This window comes from Corythoichthys intestinalis, chromosome 1 (genome assembly GCF_030265065.1).
Source record: "Corythoichthys intestinalis isolate RoL2023-P3 chromosome 1, ASM3026506v1, whole genome shotgun sequence".
NCBI classification, from domain to species: domain Eukaryota; kingdom Metazoa; phylum Chordata; class Actinopteri; order Syngnathiformes; family Syngnathidae; genus Corythoichthys; species Corythoichthys intestinalis.
The window spans coordinates 61,740,868-61,757,879 of NC_080395.1; the positions used below are offsets into that span (position 1 = coordinate 61,740,868).

The 17,012-nt window shown below is 42.8% G+C and overlaps 1 long non-coding RNA gene across 1 annotated transcript; it reads left to right on the top strand.

The window, feature by feature from the left end:
- Positions 1-13,552: 13,552 nt before the first annotated feature.
- On the top strand, positions 13,553-14,354 carry LOC130919369 (uncharacterized). The gene is made up of 2 exons (XR_009063954.1): positions 13,553-13,753; positions 13,860-14,354. It is a non-coding gene; the product is annotated as an uncharacterized LOC130919369 (long non-coding RNA).
- The last annotated feature ends 2,658 nt before the right edge of the window (positions 14,355-17,012 follow it).

The window sequence follows — 17,012 nt, forward strand, 5'->3', positions numbered from 1 at the left end:
TACTGTATTTGATACACACAAGAAAAAACTAATCAGTCTGAAATATGCGAACTTCATCTTGAGACAGAGATTGCGAAATCTGAATGTTTAAAAAAAAGACACAGAAATGATTTGTCCCAGCAATTTCAGTTATGTCAGAATATTCTGTGCTTTTTTTAAGGTCCCTTTTTGAAATAGTATTGTTATTGCCTCATATCATTTGATACTGTAAATGATGATTTCAAGCTCCTCCTGATTATGGACGCATTGACTCCACCATCAGTTGACAAGACAGCTCCCACAGACATTGCGCCACGCCTTCCCTTAGGGGGCCGACCCAGGCAGAACGTTGAGTTGGCTTTCACTGTGATCTCAAACACAGGCTGCTTTCTAACGCCAGATTTAGGTTGAAATAGGATGAAGGCTTTACTGCATACAAGCAGGCAGGAATGTCTCAAGAGTGATTTGGTCGAGGATTCAAGGTATTGACTGTATCATATTAAATAGCACCATACATGCACTTTGAAACGTTGTGAAAAATAACAATGGATAAAATTAGTGTAACTTTGGCTTGAAAGATTCACGTAAAAAGAATGATAACTGCCAGTTTTTTGCTTTTAACCAAGAATCTAGAATCTAGTTTTACATTCATATCTATAGAAATTCCGCAATTTAAGCAATTATTTATAAGAATTTTCAACTAAAAAGATCTTTGTTTCATGATGGCTGCCATGTTGGATTACACAATACCTTTTGCTTGAAATATGTATGTAAAATGAACGATAACTGCCCGTTTTTTTTTTTTTTTTTTTTTTTTTGCGTTTAATCAAGAATCTAGACTGTTTTATAGTCATATCTCTAGAACAGGGGTGGGCAATTAATTCCACAAAGGGCTGCAGTGGGTGCGGGTTTTTGTTGCAACCCATTAAGAGGACACCTTTTCACCAATCTGCTGTTTTACAAGTGCAATCAGTCGATTGCAGTCAGGTGCTTCTCATTTCTGCTGAAACCGCATTGGTTAAACTATCTGTGCTGGGTCAGTTGGAACAAAGACCAGGACCCACTGCGGCCCTCGAGGACCGATTTGCCCACCCCTGCTCTAGAAATTCTGCAATTTTAGCATTTATTTACAAGAATTTTCAACTTAAAAAGCTCTTTGTTTTGTGACGGTCGCCATGTTGGATTTTGTATCGCTACACAGTAGCAGAATTCAACCAAATAAGTTTTGATTGTATATAGAAAAATGCAAATTTTGCTTTTGTTGGGTAAAATTAAAATAATTATGCATGATCTCCTCAAGTATTAAGTTTCTGATGTGAAAATTGAGTGATTTATTAGCTGTTCAAAACTTGCACTAAATTTTAAAAAATTAAGTTGCTATTTTTTAGCAGAAACTTACCTTATATGGTATGTTAAATATTGCTATTGATCCCGAAAATATAGGTGATTATCCCTGTATTGATTTGTGTGCATCTAGCGTAAAATTTGAGAATTTTATAGCCCTTTTAATTTTTGTTTTCCAGTACTTGTGTATATATATATATATATATTATATATATATAAAATATTCGGCCCCCTTGAACCTTGCAACCTTTCGCCACATTTCAGGCTTCAAACATAAAGATATAAAATTTTAATTTTTTGTCAAGAATCAACAACAAGCGGGACACAATCGTGAAGTGGAACAAAATTTATTGGATAATTTAAACTTTTTTAACAAATAAAAAACTGAAAAGTGGGGCGTGCAATATTATTCGGCCCCCTTGCGTTAATACTTTGTAGCGCCACCTTTTGCTCCAATTACAGCTGCAAGTCGCTTGGGGTATGTTTCTATCAGTTTTGCACATCGAGAGACTGACATTCTTGCCCATTCTTCCTTGCAAAACAGCTCGAGCTCAGTGAGGTAGGATGGAGAGTGTTTGTGAACAGCAGTCTCCAGCTCTTTCCACAGATTCTCGATTGGATTCAGGTCTGGACTTTGACTTGGCCATTCTAACACCTGTATACGTTTATGTTTGAACCATTCCATTGTAGATTTGGCTTTATGTTTTGGATCATTGTCCTGTTGGAAGATAAATCTCCATCCCAGTCTCAGGTCTTGTGCAAATACCAACAGGTTTTCTTCCAGAATGTTCCTGTATTTGGCTGCCGTCAATTTTAACCATCTTCCCTGTCCCTGCTGAAGAAAAGCAGGCCCAAACCATGATGCTGCCACCACCATGTTTGACAGTGGGGATGGTGTGTTCAGGGTGATGAGCTGTGTTGCTTTTACAAAGCCAAACATATCGTTTTGCATTATGGCCAAAAAGTTCAATTTTGGTTTCATCTGACCCGAGCACCTTCTTCCACATGTTTGGTGTGTCTCCAAGGTGGCTTGTGGCAAACTTTAAACGAGACTTTTTATGGATATCTTTGAGAAATGGCTTTCTTCTTGCCACTCTTCCATAAAGGCCAGATTTGTGCAGTGTACGACTGATTGTTGTCCTATGGACAGACTCTCCCACCTCAGCTGTAGATCTCTGCAGTTCATCCAGAGTGATCATGGGCCCCTTGGCTGCATCTCTGATCAGTTTTCTCCTTGTTTGAGAAGAAAGTTTGGAAGGACGGCCGGGTCTTGGTAGATTTGCATTGGTCTGATGCTCCTTCCATTTCAATATTATGGCTTGCACAGTGCTCCTTGAGATGTTTAAAGCTTGGGAAATCTTTTTGTATCCAAATCCGGCTTTAAACTTCTCCACAACAGTATCTCGGACCTGCCTGGTGTGTTCCTTGGTTTTCATAATGCTCTCTGCACTTTCAACAGAACCCTGAGACTATCACAGAGCAGGTGCATTTATACGGAGACTTGATTACACACAGGTGGATTCTATTTATCATCATCGGTCATTTAGGACAACATTGGATCATTCAGAGATCCTCACTGAACTTCTGGAGTGAGTTTGCTGCACTGAAAGTAAAGGGGCCGAATAATATTGCACGCCCCACTTTTCAGTTTTTTATTTGTTAAAAAAGTTTAAATTATCCAATAAATGTTGTTCCACTTCACGATTGTGTCCCACTTGTTGTTGATTCTTGACAAAAAAATTAAATTTCATATCTTTATGTTTGAAGCCTGAAATGTGGTTGGAAAGGTTGCAAGATTCAAGGGGGCCGAATACTTTTGCAAGGCACTGTATATATAAATAAAATAATCAGGAGTTTATTAGGGAACGACTTTGAATTTTTTTATGTCGCTGCTCATAGAAACTCATATATGCCTTAGGGAGGTGCTTGTTTTCGTTTTAGGTCGCTAGCAGCTTTGGTTTTGAAAATATTTGAATTTCAAGAATTTGAAAAATGGCTCCCTACGGATCGGCCCCGAGCTCCGTGCCCCGTCAACTGAGAGTGAAGTCTATGATGGACGGTACACATTTTCATTCTGTTAAAATAGTATTTCTAAATTGTTATATTGTTATATTGTAGTCGTGGAATTAGAAATTGGATTAAGTTAGGTAAACCCTTGTCGACTATTGAATACTACTACATTGGACTGAAAAAAAACATGCTTCATTGAACGCCTCACTAGCAATAGGAGTGTTACACTCTTGTTGGATATTGAAATGAAAATTCTTGGCCATAACACAATGAGAAAACAGGCCAAAAACTTGAACCAATTATTTTTTACTTTTCAAAGGGGTGGTGTTATGCAAAATTGACTTTTTTGAGCTTTTAAACATGTGATGTGGTCATTCCGTTATTAAAAAGATTCAAGATTTTATATTGTCACATACCTAAATTTACATGAAGGAATTTTGACAGTGAAATGCTTTCATCTCTCATTTCCAACAACATTGCAAAAGGAACCCAAAACAATCAAGATAAAAAATATTACTGTGCAAAACATTCAGGTTATTTGGAGTTTAAGATTCTTATAGTCTGGGGAATGAAACACATACGGACTGGTTTTCTGTACTATTAACGTATGTTTGAGAAATCGTCAAATCTCCCCTGTATGCCAGTGGGAGCTGCTAAAAAACTCTTGCATAGCACCTCCTTTTAAGAATAGCACATTCCCTGCTCATCATGTGTACTGTTCAGCTACTCCCCCTGCATCAAAGCTTATCTCCCACTAAATAGAAGTAGCATCTAATGTGACAGCTTGACTAACCCTTAGCAGTGTTGTGCATGAACGCATTCAATGAACGATCGTTCATGAACACGTTCATATTTTTGGCAAAGATGAATTGGATGCAACTTATTTCTGTCTCATGAAGCTTACTTTGAACGCGTTCATTCTAGCGGTTGTGAGTAGCGTTCATAACCTCGTTTATGAGTTCAGAATTAGAGCCTTTCCGATAAAACTTCAGATAAAGCCATAGGCTAATCACACACTATTTAAAAAAAATAAAATAAGAAAATATCCAACCAGGCAACAGAAGCTGCCTGTCACGGCTGTATTGTTTTAGCAAAGACTGCAACTTTTACTCCCGAAGATTCTATGCTGGCGAATATGCATTCTTTTTTACTCTCAATATTATCCAAAGGTACTAAATAAACAATTTACATCATAAACATACATGTGCAACATGAAAACAGCGCAAATAAATACTTCACGGCACGGGGAAGACGTTAACGGTGAGCAAGCAGTGTGCAGTCCAGTTGAGCATAGCCACATGGTAGGATGTGTGTGTGGAGAAGTTTGTTCATGTGCGTCCATGACGAAACGTAAGTACATATTCCTTTTTCATAGAACGTTTTTGGTGTTCACTTTGGAATCGCTGCATTCACGGCCATTGGTAACGTTACGTGCATGCGCAGAATCGCAAAGTTGCCGTTTCTGAACACATCCCCTGTAGCCTACCAGCATTTAAGAGTTTTATGAACAGGTCACTTCCAATGCGGATTTGAATTTGAATATGAAGATGAATCTGACACAGTTTCAGTGTTAAAATGGATCAAATAATTGCCTTCGGTGGTTCTATATTGACTGTCAATAATAGCTTGCATCAATTATTGGGGCGAGGAAATACCTGTTAGGGCTCCCTGATTGCAGGCTGCAGGCCAGACGGGGGAACGATGACAACTGTGACCCATCACAATCAGCCTTCATAGGCCTGCACGTTGTTTTCTCTCGTCACTAGACCAACACTTTCAGCATCCCCATCACGTCCAGCATTCAGGTATTCTCGAATGGTATCAAACCCGGCTAATCTGACTTTTGTTCCATCCTAGGAATCCCCGTGCCTGATCCCTGATCTGTTCCGTCGTCTGATTGTCCTCCTATCAGCTCACGCTTGCCAGCTACGACCCAGCTGCAATCTTTGCATTACCTGTAATAAACGTTGCCTACCAGCACAGTCCTTTTCCATTGTCTGCTTTGGGGTTCACTTCACAGCGCATCCTAAGAAGAACTACAAATATTCTTTTTTTTTTTTTAAACCAAGAACTTTAGTTCAAAATTTTGAATTATGAATTAACTTAACTGTTAATTTTGAAAAATTGTGAACTACAGTTTGACTCTTTCCCAACACTGACCCTAAGCACCTGTGCAGACTATTATATCGAAGCGCAATGCACACAAATGTTTTTTTCATCCTGTGATTTTCAAAATGTCAATGAGGAAAAGTATATTAGGATGCAAAGTTGGGTGCTCTCTTTTGCACTTTCAAAGGATGACGCGCTTCATCAGAAATGGTCAGACTTTATTTTGGAAACAACTCTCCCCCCACAAAAAAGATCTGCGTTAGTGAAAGGCATTTTACACAGGATTGTTTTCAAAACAAAAGCTGTTAACAGCGGACTGATAAGCAGATTGTCATTTAAAGATAATGCAATCACGAATCTCAACGCACTCCAATGGAAACAGTACAGGTAAGCTGAAGTCATCGTTTGCCTTGTTTTGAAAACATTACATTACCATCAGCGTACGCTAGGTACACTTATTTTTGTAGAATACCATGTTTCATGTTTTAGAATGAATACTGCAATCTGGAACGTATTGGCATCACTTTTGTATTTTTTGGTGTAAATAATGTCTTCAAAGTTGGATTTTTTTTTTTTTTTTTTTAAACAACAGAGGTTTTGCATAAACTGTTGGACTACAATTTCCTTTGCAGTTTTACAAAAACAGTATTATAAAACGGAACTTTCTGTAATTTGCACAAAAACCCCCTCTGAAAACTCAGGTAAAATAAATGTATTTGCAAGGGCGTAGGTTTGCATAGGGACGGTAGGGACATAACACTACCAAATTTTTAGGATGCTCAAATTGTCCCCACCAACTTTTAAGCAACCTGATTTGCATTATATAATGAGTTCAGTTATATAGGTAATTTAGATTGTCTTCCCATATGTTGTAAGGATAGAATTGAACCTACCATTATCAAGTGAATTATTTTTATTATGTTGACTTATATTTATCCCTTTTCACTTGCTGAATGTGCCAGTCCATTTTCCCCCTGAAACGCACGTTTGATTGTTTGATGAGTTATTCAACATGTCAACAAAATGCCGCCTCCTCGACCCCAATTGAAGAGGAGGGATATTAGAAGTTTTTTTCGGCCAGCAGCAGCCACCGTGTATAATGTAAAAAGACATCAATGTCGTGGAGGTGGGGAAAACACCACAAATTTTGCTACTGAAAGTCCGACCTGCATCTGAGTTAGCATAACATTAAACTATATGAATTTGCTCACCTGCAACACTCAAGTAGGAAGCTGCTTAGAGAAGTGTTGTCCTGTATGTTTTCTATTGTTAACGTGAAACTTGTGAACTGAGGTTTACCCCCTCCTCCTCAATTTTCATGTTTATTTTATTTCGCCCAAGTGAGCTTTCATTTTTTTGTTGAGTTTGGCTGTGCTTATGGACAAAAGCAGTTGTGTTTTACCTGAAGGAAGGCTCCAATTTTATTTATTTTTGTTATTCCCTAACAATTTTTTTTTTTTTAAGTTACACTTAATTCCTTTATTTAGGCAGTCAATTTGAGTGGTCTTAACCCCTGGGTGTTATTTGTCCATTTTTTTGGCTTTTTTCGTTTTTTTCTGTGTTTAAAAGGAAAAAAAGCATTTGAAAAAATACACTAGGGAGCTGATGTTTCCTGCAGGATACTAAATCATGTAGAAGTTCAAAATGGCACCATCCGGCAATTTCTAACTTATTGCAAACAGGCTGGGAAGATTTGCACTAAACTCTTGTTATTATAATGGTGGAGGCGGCGTACTGACAGCCGAGAGCGGGTGGGCGTAACCGGCGAACGCGTATGCAATCTTTCCCCCCAGGTGTTCCCGATCACGCTCAATCAGTGCCATGCGATGCGGATTGGTGGGGAGGATTGCGAAGTGGACATAAATACGCCTCAGCCAGAAGACAGAGGGGGGAGAAACGAAAGAGAAGGGAGGACTGGCACCCACGCAACATTGAAGAAAAAGCTTGACATCACGCCGCGCAAAACGAGAGCAACGAACCCAGGTCAGCCAGATACAACGCCGATTAACCCACTGTTGTCTGCACCTGCCAGGGGTGGAGGTGCACATCGCGACGTGAAAACGCCACCGCCCACGCCACCATCGGCCATAACAGCGGTCGATGCCACGAGAGATCGTCAGAGCCCCCCCCCCCCCCCTGCCTTTAAAGACAATCCCAGACTGGCCGCAAAGGAAAAAAACGCCAGCAAGCACGAACGGCACATTTTTTTTTTTTTTTTTTGCAGGGGGGTGAGCGAAAAGTTTTCATTTTATACACTGTTTTACGTGACTGCTCTTAACTGTCTTTTAAAAATTTTTGGGGTGGCTTCGGGCTATCCACAAGTGGCCTCAGTGTGAAGTTGTGGGCTAAACCCCCGAGAGCCTCGAAAGCCTGCTTGCGTGAACTTTTGTTTGAAGTGTTTTGGATTGCAGTGCTGTGCCCAAAAGCAGTGCCGACCGACTGGGGGGGGGGGACTGGTCCAAACCACACGCACAGCCCTGTCCAAGCCACGATCCACGCACCCCTTTTTAAATTATTTTTCTCTTGATTTTTTTTAAATAAATGATTTTGTGTGGAAAAAGCAAAGCCCTTCTCCAGCCTCCATTTACTGCATTCCAGGGGCGCATCTAACCTGCCCGTGTTTTTACAAGCCGGGCAATCTGCCGCGATTGTGGAGAAGCAGGGCATATTCAACGCTTTTGCCCCCGTCGCCGTTCACAACAGGATTTTCGGCCTTCCCGGTCACACCAGGGCCAGTGAACCGGGAGGATCCCCCGACAGCGCCCGCAGAAAGGTCAGCCGTCTTAGGAGGATCCCCCGAGATTGTGGCGACCATCCAGGGTAAGGTCATTCCATGCGTTCTGGATACCGGCTCGCAGGCTACACTCATGAGTCAAGCACTTTTCCACCGCCACTTTGGAAACTAACTCATAGAGGGCCCCGATCGGATATCGTGGGTGAACTTAAGAGCAGCCAATGGGCTACGTATCCCTGTCGTTGGCTATGCCGAGCTTGATTTTATAATTGGGGGAATTGAAGTTAAGAAGAAGGGGGTTATTATTGTTACTGATACATGTATAAATACGGAGTTCGGACTTTTGGGGATGAATGTGATTGGCGAGTGCTGGACTAAGATTAGCCAGGGTAGTCACCCAGGAGCCACTTCTTTTAAATCCCTTTTCACCCCTGCGGCAGGGAAGTCCTGGGATGCAGCCTTCTCAGCCTGCCGGAGGGTGGGAGCTTCCACTACGCAGGTGGAATTGCAGGGAGTGGCCAGACTGCAACGACAACCCCCAGTGGTGCTGCCCCCCGGCACAGAGACCATCGTCTGGGCCCAGGTACCGCAAGCCACAGGCTTGGCTGATTGTATGGTGCTAGTGGAAGATATGGCGCAGCATGACCGAGAGTGGCGGGTGGCCAGGGCGCTGGTCTGTACACGAAACGGTACAGTCCCTGTGCGCGTCTGCAATCCGATCCCCTTCCCCCTAGAGCTACCGCAGCGGCGCCCTTTGGCCACGGTGACTCAAATTGGCCGGCAAGAGATTAGGGGGAGGACGACCCTCGCATTACACAGCACCGGCCCCCATGCAATGGAGGTGAGCGTTCAACATACGGGGCAGGCCCAGAGTGAGGACCACCCAGCCCTGGCTCTACAGGGAGACGGCCTGAATGAGGACCAGCAAGCACGACTGGACGCTTTGCTGTGGAGATGGTCGCACGTGTTCGCTGCACATGACGAAGACTTCGGGAGGACTTCTATCATCACTCACCCGATCCCGACTGGCCTGGCACCACCGATCAGAGAGCGGTATCGTCCCGTAGCTCCTAACCTTAATCCGAGTTAAGGGCTTTGTTACAGGGTATGCTGGACAATGGCGTGGTCAGAGAAAGCTCGAGCCCGTGGGCTGCCCCGGTGGTGCTTGCCAGGAAAAAGGATGGATCCTGGAGATTCTGCGTGGACTACCGCAAGCTCAACGCCGTTACCCACAAAGACTCCTTTCCTCTGCCACGCATTGAAGAGTCACTGACCAGCCTCTCGAAGGCTGAGTGGTATTCAACGCTCGATCTGGCTTGTGGTTATTGGCAGGTGGAGGTGGCGCTGGAAGATCAAGAGAAGACTGCCTTTACCACGCCATTTGGCCTCTACCAGTTCGATAGAATGCCATTTGGCCTCTGCAATGCCCCGGCAACATTCCAGAGGCTCATGCAACGCTGCTTAGGGAACCAGGTGTATGACCATCTGCTAATCTATCTTGATGACATAATTGTCTACTCGCCTGACTTTTCTGCTCACTTACAGCATCTTGAACAGGTGTTCGGCCGCTTGAATGAGCACGGTTTGAAGTTGCAACCACGCAAGTGCCGCCTGTTCCAGAAGAAGGTGACCTATCTAGGGCATATCGTTAGCCGTGAGGGGGTGGCAACTGACCCAGAAAAAGCAGCAGTGGTCCGGGACTGGGCTCCGCCATCAACCGTCAAGCAGGTGCGGTCTTTTCTTGGTTTTGCCGGCTATTATAGGCGTTTTATTCAAGGGTTTTCCAAGGTTGCCACCCCCCTCCACCAGTTACTCCAGGGCCAAGCCAACAGGCCCTCAGCCCCCATCGATTGGACCGCCCAGTGCCAGGAGGCTTTCAACAAATTGAAACGGGCCCTCCTCACCGCCCCCATCCTCGCCTACGCAGATTTCCACCTCCCATTCCGGTTGTATACAGATGCGAGCTTGGATGGCCTGGGGGCTGTCCTGGCTCAAGTCCAGGACGGGAAAGAGAGGGTCATTGCATATGCTAGCCGCAGCCTCCACCCCGCCGAACGCAATGACCAAAATTACAGTTCTTTTAAGTTGGAGCTGCTGGCATTAAAGTGGGCTATTACAAAGAAATTCAAGGACTATTTATGGGGGGCCCATGTCATGGTGTTCACCGACAACAATCCCTTGGTTCACCTGGAAACAGCGAAGTTGGGAGCAACTGAACAGCGGTGGGCTGCTCAGTTGGCCAACTTTTCATACGAGATTCGGTACCGTCCAGGGACAAAGAACCAGAATGCCGATGTCCTGTCCCGTCTACCCGGGGAGACGGCAGGGGCTATCGGGCAGACCACCGCGACAACCATGCTCAAGGAGCCGTCGGAATCCGAGTCATGGGGAGAGAAGCAGAGGAGAGATCCTGATTTACAGCTTGGAGAGTAAGAGGTGAGCCCCCTGCAAACATTGATCACTCTGCTTTGTCCCCTCAGCTCCGTGGCTTGCTCAGAGAATGGCCCCATTTACAAGGACACTGGAGCCTGGGCGAACCAAATTGTCATCCCAGAGTCGCAGGCCCGTGCACTGTGGGAGGATTACCACAAGGCCGCAGGCCACCCCAGTAGCGTAAGGATGATGTCGCTGTTAAGGAGGAGATTCTTCTGGGTTGGCATGAGTAAAGACGCCAGGGCTTGGACAGCAGGGTGCGCAACGTGTGTGGTGGCCAAGACTGGAGCCCAGCCAAGGGCCCTTCTGTGTCACATCTCCTCCAATTACCCCTTTGAGACTGTGGCAATAGATTACTTGACTCTCGGGAGGCCCGCAGACACTTACCAGTATATTCTTGTCATAACAGACCTATTTTCTCGCTATGCAGTGGCGGTTCCCACCAAAGATCAGACTGCTGCCACAACGGTACAAGCCCTTTGGAGTGCCCTCATTAACCGGTTCGGCTGCCCAGAGCGCATTCTCACAGACCAAGGGCCTGCATTTGAGTCTGCCGTCATGCAGCAGTTCTGTGAGATGTATGGCTGCCTGAAGGTGAGAACCCCCTACCATCCACAGGGCAATGGGGCCTGTGAAAGGTTCAACCGCACGCTTCTCACGATGCTGAACACGTTAAGCGTCCAACACCAAGCCCAGTGGCCGACTCACTTACCTGCCCTTGTGCATGCATATAACAACACCACTCACACAAGCACAGGGATGACGCCCCATTATGTAGTCCATGGCTGGCACGCCCGGCTACCATTGGACATGCTCTATGGGGTTGTGCCACCTCGGAAAGAGAGCAGCCTGGATGGGTGGGTCGAAGCGCATCACCAAACACTCCTGAAAGCTTATGCAACGGTACGTAACAACGTCGAGCGCTCTAACCACAGGAACCAGGAGAACTACAACAGGCACGCCCGCAGCCTGCCTTTGCTACCAGGTGAGAGAGTGCTGCTAAGGAATTTCCGTCGTCGAGCTGGGGGGAAAATTGCCCCCCGATGGGTCCCGACACCCTTCGTGGTGATCTCCCAGCTTCCGGGTCGTCCAGTTTTTACCATACGGCCCGAGGGTAAGGAAGGGCCTAGCCGAACCATCCATCGCAACAACTTAAGGCCGTGCCCAGGGGACTTCCCATCAGGGGGCCCTACCCTCAACCCTGTACTGGGCAGGCAGAGCAGTACTCAACGCATTCAACAGCGGCCACCGTGGCCATGCGGTTGGGTTATTCCTATCCCACCGGTACAGCCTCTAGCTGCCCGTGAGGATCCGGAGCCCAACGCAGGGGTGGAACCAGCAGTCCCCCGGAGGTACCCAGAACGCTCGAATCGCGGTATAACACTAGCGTGCCCGGGACGAGCACGCGAAAAGGGGGGAGGAAAATGTAATGGTGGAGGCGGCGTACTGACAGCCGAGAGCGGGTGGGCGTAACCGGCGAACGCGTATGCAATCTTTCCCCCGCAGGTGTTCCCGATCACGCTCAATCAGCGCCATGCGATGCGGATTGGTGGGGAGGATTGCGAAGTGGACATAAATACGCCTCAGCCAGAAGACAGAGGGGGGAAAAACGAAAGAGAAGGGAGGACTGGCACCCACGCAACATTGAAGAAAAAGCTTGACATCACGCCGCGCAAAACGAGAGCAACGAACCCAGGTCAGCCAGATACAACGCCGATTAACCCACTGTTGTCTGCACCTGCCAGGGGTGGAGGTGCACATCGCGACGTGAAAACGCCACCGCCCACGCCACCATCGGCCATAACAGCGATCGATGCCACGAGAGATCGTCAGAGCCCCCCCCCCCCCTGCCTTTAAAGACAATCCCAGACTGGCCGCAAAGGAAAAAAACGCCAGCAAGCACGAACGGCACTTTTTTTTTTTTTTTTTTTGCAGGGGGGTGAGGGAAAAGTTTTCATTTTATACACTGTTTTACGTGACTGCTCTTAACTGTCTTTTAAAAATTTTTGGGGTGGCTTCGGGCTATCCACAAGTGGCCGCAGTGTGAAGTTGTGGGCTAAACCCCCGAGAGCCTCGAAAGCCTGCTTGCGTGAACTTTTGTTTGAAGTGTTTTGGATTGCAGTGCTGTGCCCAAAAGCAGTGCCGACCGACTGGGGCGGGGGGGACTGGTCCAAACCACACGCACAGCCCTGTCCAAGCCACGATCCACGCACCCCTTTTTAAATTATTTTTCTCTTGATTTTTTTTAAATAAATGATTTTGTGTGGAAAAAGCAAAGCCCTTCTCCAGCCTCCATTTACTGCATTCCAGGGGCGCATCTAACCTGCCCGTGTTTTTACATTATTTTGCCATTTTTTGGCTCATTGACTCCCATTATAAATCATGATTTTCAATGTTGTAAACCTGATGTTTTATAATGCATTTTCCGTGATTATTGATGCAATCGCTTCTTTGGCGAGTCAAAAACATGCAGATAAAAAAAAAAATTTGTGTTGACACCCAGAAGTCACTAGATGGAGCCATAGGCCAATACATGAATTTGCTTGCGAAGCTAGCTTCAGATCGGTCAAAAATTAATGCAATAAAGACGGTTGGCTTTACAAAAAAATTGGTGTCAATGTTGTCTGAGCTCACTTTCAGTCTATTTGGGCATGCGTATTTGCAATTTTGCATGTTTGCACAAGACAATAAAAAGGTACTTCCCGGAAATGCAAAAAAACCAAAACAAAAAACCACGTGTTTATTGTTCTCGTTTGAATTTCAACTTTTATTGGTTGGGTGTTTGAATTTCTTTACTCTCATTGGTTCTGGGCATTTTGGGAGTCTCTGTTCTCGCGAGGATCACCATTTTGCATTTCTTCCAACACAACTGTGATCGATGGCGGCGAGAAGTATTTCACCGCAGGACACGATTCGAATGGTGTTAAATCCTGATTCCGACGACGACCTTTGTTCGGACGCTTCTTTGGAGAGCCCAGAAGACATTGAACAAATTCTTCCGGACTTTCGATGCCGGAGGAGGACGGCTTTGATGACGAGGATTAGGAAATAGTTGACAACATAACGAGATGAAAGCGGGGAGCAGAAGGCGGGGGCACGGACATGACCACGTTGAGGCGCATGACGAAAATGACGGCGATCGAGGTAATGACAAGAGTGAGTAAGCAAATGTTTTGCATATCAAGGTTTGTCTTGTAAAAGCTGATCAAAGATCAAAGCTGTTATTGTTGTGTGCGCTTGTGCTTTGCAGGCCTGTGGCACATACTCCTGCCGCCGGCGCGCACTCAGGTGGCCAATGTGTGAGTTTTTTCACATGCCGGACATTTCGTCATGCAGCGCGTTTGTGCTGTTCACGGAGATCTACCCTCGTTTGTGCTGTTCACGGAGATCTACCTTGAGTGGAACGTGAAGAAAAGCTACAAGCGCCGACTATTTCTTGAGGAACTTGGCAAGGCTCTAATTCGGCCAGAAGTCCTAAAACGGGAACCACCGCCTTCTGCCGAAGGCTTGGTTGAGCAGCGAGCTGGACCCCCGTCCAAGCGCAAACAATGTGGCCTTTGCACAAAGCCACTTCGGGCTTCGAACATAATAATAAATAATAATACATTTTATTTATAACGCACTTTACATTTGAACAACAAATCTCAAAGTGCACATCATGAATTGTGTATGTTGTTATTATGTTAACTGTTATATTGTATGTATGTTTTGTAAAATTGTTAACATAAATTCTATCATCAAATCAGTTATTGTCACGTTGTCACAGTCTTGTTCTAAAAAAAAAAAATCTATTGTTACGACTTTTACTTATCCAATGATGTAATTATGTAATATAAAATATTTTAGTTTGATTTATATATAGCCTATATAGCATAGTTAGTTTTACTATTAGGATAATGCTGCTATTATTGTCCATAGGGGGCCAAAACAAAAAACAAAAAAACTATATGTTTAGATAGGTCTGATGCCACTGAACATTGTGAGTGGTTGAAAGTGAAAAAATATTCAGAAATAACTTAGTTATCACACTTCAAAGGAAAAGCCATTTTTTGGACAAAATCACAAGAGTTGAATGTAAATGAGAAAACTGCAATTGTGTAAAAAGTGGGTGTGCATAAAAAAATTGGTTGTTACGACTTGTGGACTTATTCAAGCTTCTAGCTATGTGATATGGAATATTCAATTAGACTTTTGTTTTTTATATATATATATATATATATATATATATAGCATAGTTAGTTTTGCTATTAGGATAATGCTGCTATTATTGTCCATAGGGGGCATTAAAAAAACAAAAAAATTAAAAAACTATATATGTGTAGATAGGTCTGATGCCACTGAACATTTTGAGTGGTTGAAAGTGAAAAAATATGCAGAAATGACTTAGTTATCACACTTCAAAGGAAAATCCATTTTTTTGGACAAAATCACAAGAGTTTAGTGTAAATGAGAAAACTGCAAATGTGTAAAAACTGGGCATGCATAAAAAAATCGGTTGTTATGACTTAACGACTTATTCAAGCCTCTAACTATGTGATATGGAATATTCAAATTAGACTTTTGTTTTTTATACATATACAGCATAGTTAGTTTTGCTATTCGGATAATGCTGCTATTATTGTCCACAGGGGGCATTGAAAAATAAAAAAAATAAAAAACTATATATGTGTAGATAGGTCTGATGCCACTGAAGATTTTGAGTGGTTGAAAGTGAAAAAATATTCAGAAATGACTTAGTTATCACACTTCAAAGGAAAAGTCATTTTTTGGACAAAATCACAAGAGTTTAGTGTAAATGAGAAAACTGCAAATGTGTAAAAACTGGGCATGCATAAAAAAATCGGTTGTTATGACTTAACGACTTATTCAAGCCTCTAACTATGTGATATGGAATATTCAAATTAGACTTTTGTTTTTTATATATATACAGCATAGTTAGTTTTGCTATTCGGATAATGCTGCCATTATTGTCCATAGGGGGCATTGAAAAATAAAAAAAATAAAAAACTATATATGTGTAGATAGGTCTGATGCCACTGAAGATTTTGAGTGGTTGAAAGTGAAAAAATATTCAGAAATGACTTAGTTATCACACTTCAAAGGAAAAGTCATTTTTTGGACAAAATCACAAGAGTTTAGTGTAAATGAGAAAACTGCAAATGTGTAAAAACTGGGCATGCATAAAAAAATCGGTTGTTATGACTTAACGACTTATTCAAGCCTCTAACTATGTGATATGGAATATTCAAATTAGACTTTTGTTTTTTATATATATACAGCATAGTTAGTTTTGCTATTCGGATAATGCTGCTATTATTGTCCATAGGGGGCATTGAAAAATAAAAAAAATAAAAAACTATATATGTGTAGATAGGTCTGATGCCACTGAAGATTTTGAGTGGTTGAAAGTGAAAAAATATTCAGAAATGACTTAGTTATCACACTTCAAAGGAAAAGTCATTTTTTGGACAAAATCACAAGAGTTTAGTGTAAATGAGAAAACTGCAAATGTGTAAAAACTGGGCATGCATAAAAAAATCGGTTGTTATGACTTAACGACTTATTCAAGCCTCTAACTATGTGATATGGAATATTCAAATTAGACTTTTGTTTTTTATATATATACAGCATAGTTAGTTTTGCTATTCGGATAATGCTGCTATTATTGTCCATAGGGGGCATTGAAAAATAAAAAAAATAAAAAACTATATATGTGTAGATAGGTCTGATGCCACTGAAGATTTTGAGTGGTTGAAAGTGAAAAAATATTCAGAAATGACTTAGTTATCACACTTCAAAGGAAAAGTCATTTTTTGGACAAAATCACAAGAGTTTAGTGTAAATGAGAAAACTGCAAATGTGTAAAAACTGGGCATGCATAAAAAAATCGGTTGTTATGACTTAACGACTTATTCAAGCCTCTAACTATGTGATATGGAATATTCAAATTAGACTTTTGTTTTTTATATATATACAGCATAGTTAGTTTTGCTATTCGGATAATGCTGCCATTATTGTCCATAGGGGGCATTGAAAAATAAAAAAAATAAAAAACTATATATGTGTAGATAGGTCTGATGCCACTGAAGATTTTGAGTGGTTGAAAGTGAAAAAATATTCAGAAATGACTTAGTTATCACACTTCAAAGGAAAAGTCATTTTTTGGACAAAATCACAAGAGTTTAGTGTAAATGAGAAAACTGCAAATGTGTAAAAACTGGGCATGCATAAAAAAATCGGTTGTTATGACTTAACGACTTATTCAAGCCTCTAACTATGTGATATGGAATATTCAAATTAGACTTTTGTTTTTTATATATATACAGCATAGTTAGTTTTGCTATTCGGATAATGCTGCCATTATTGTCCATAGGGGGCATTGAAAAATAAAAAAAATAAAAAA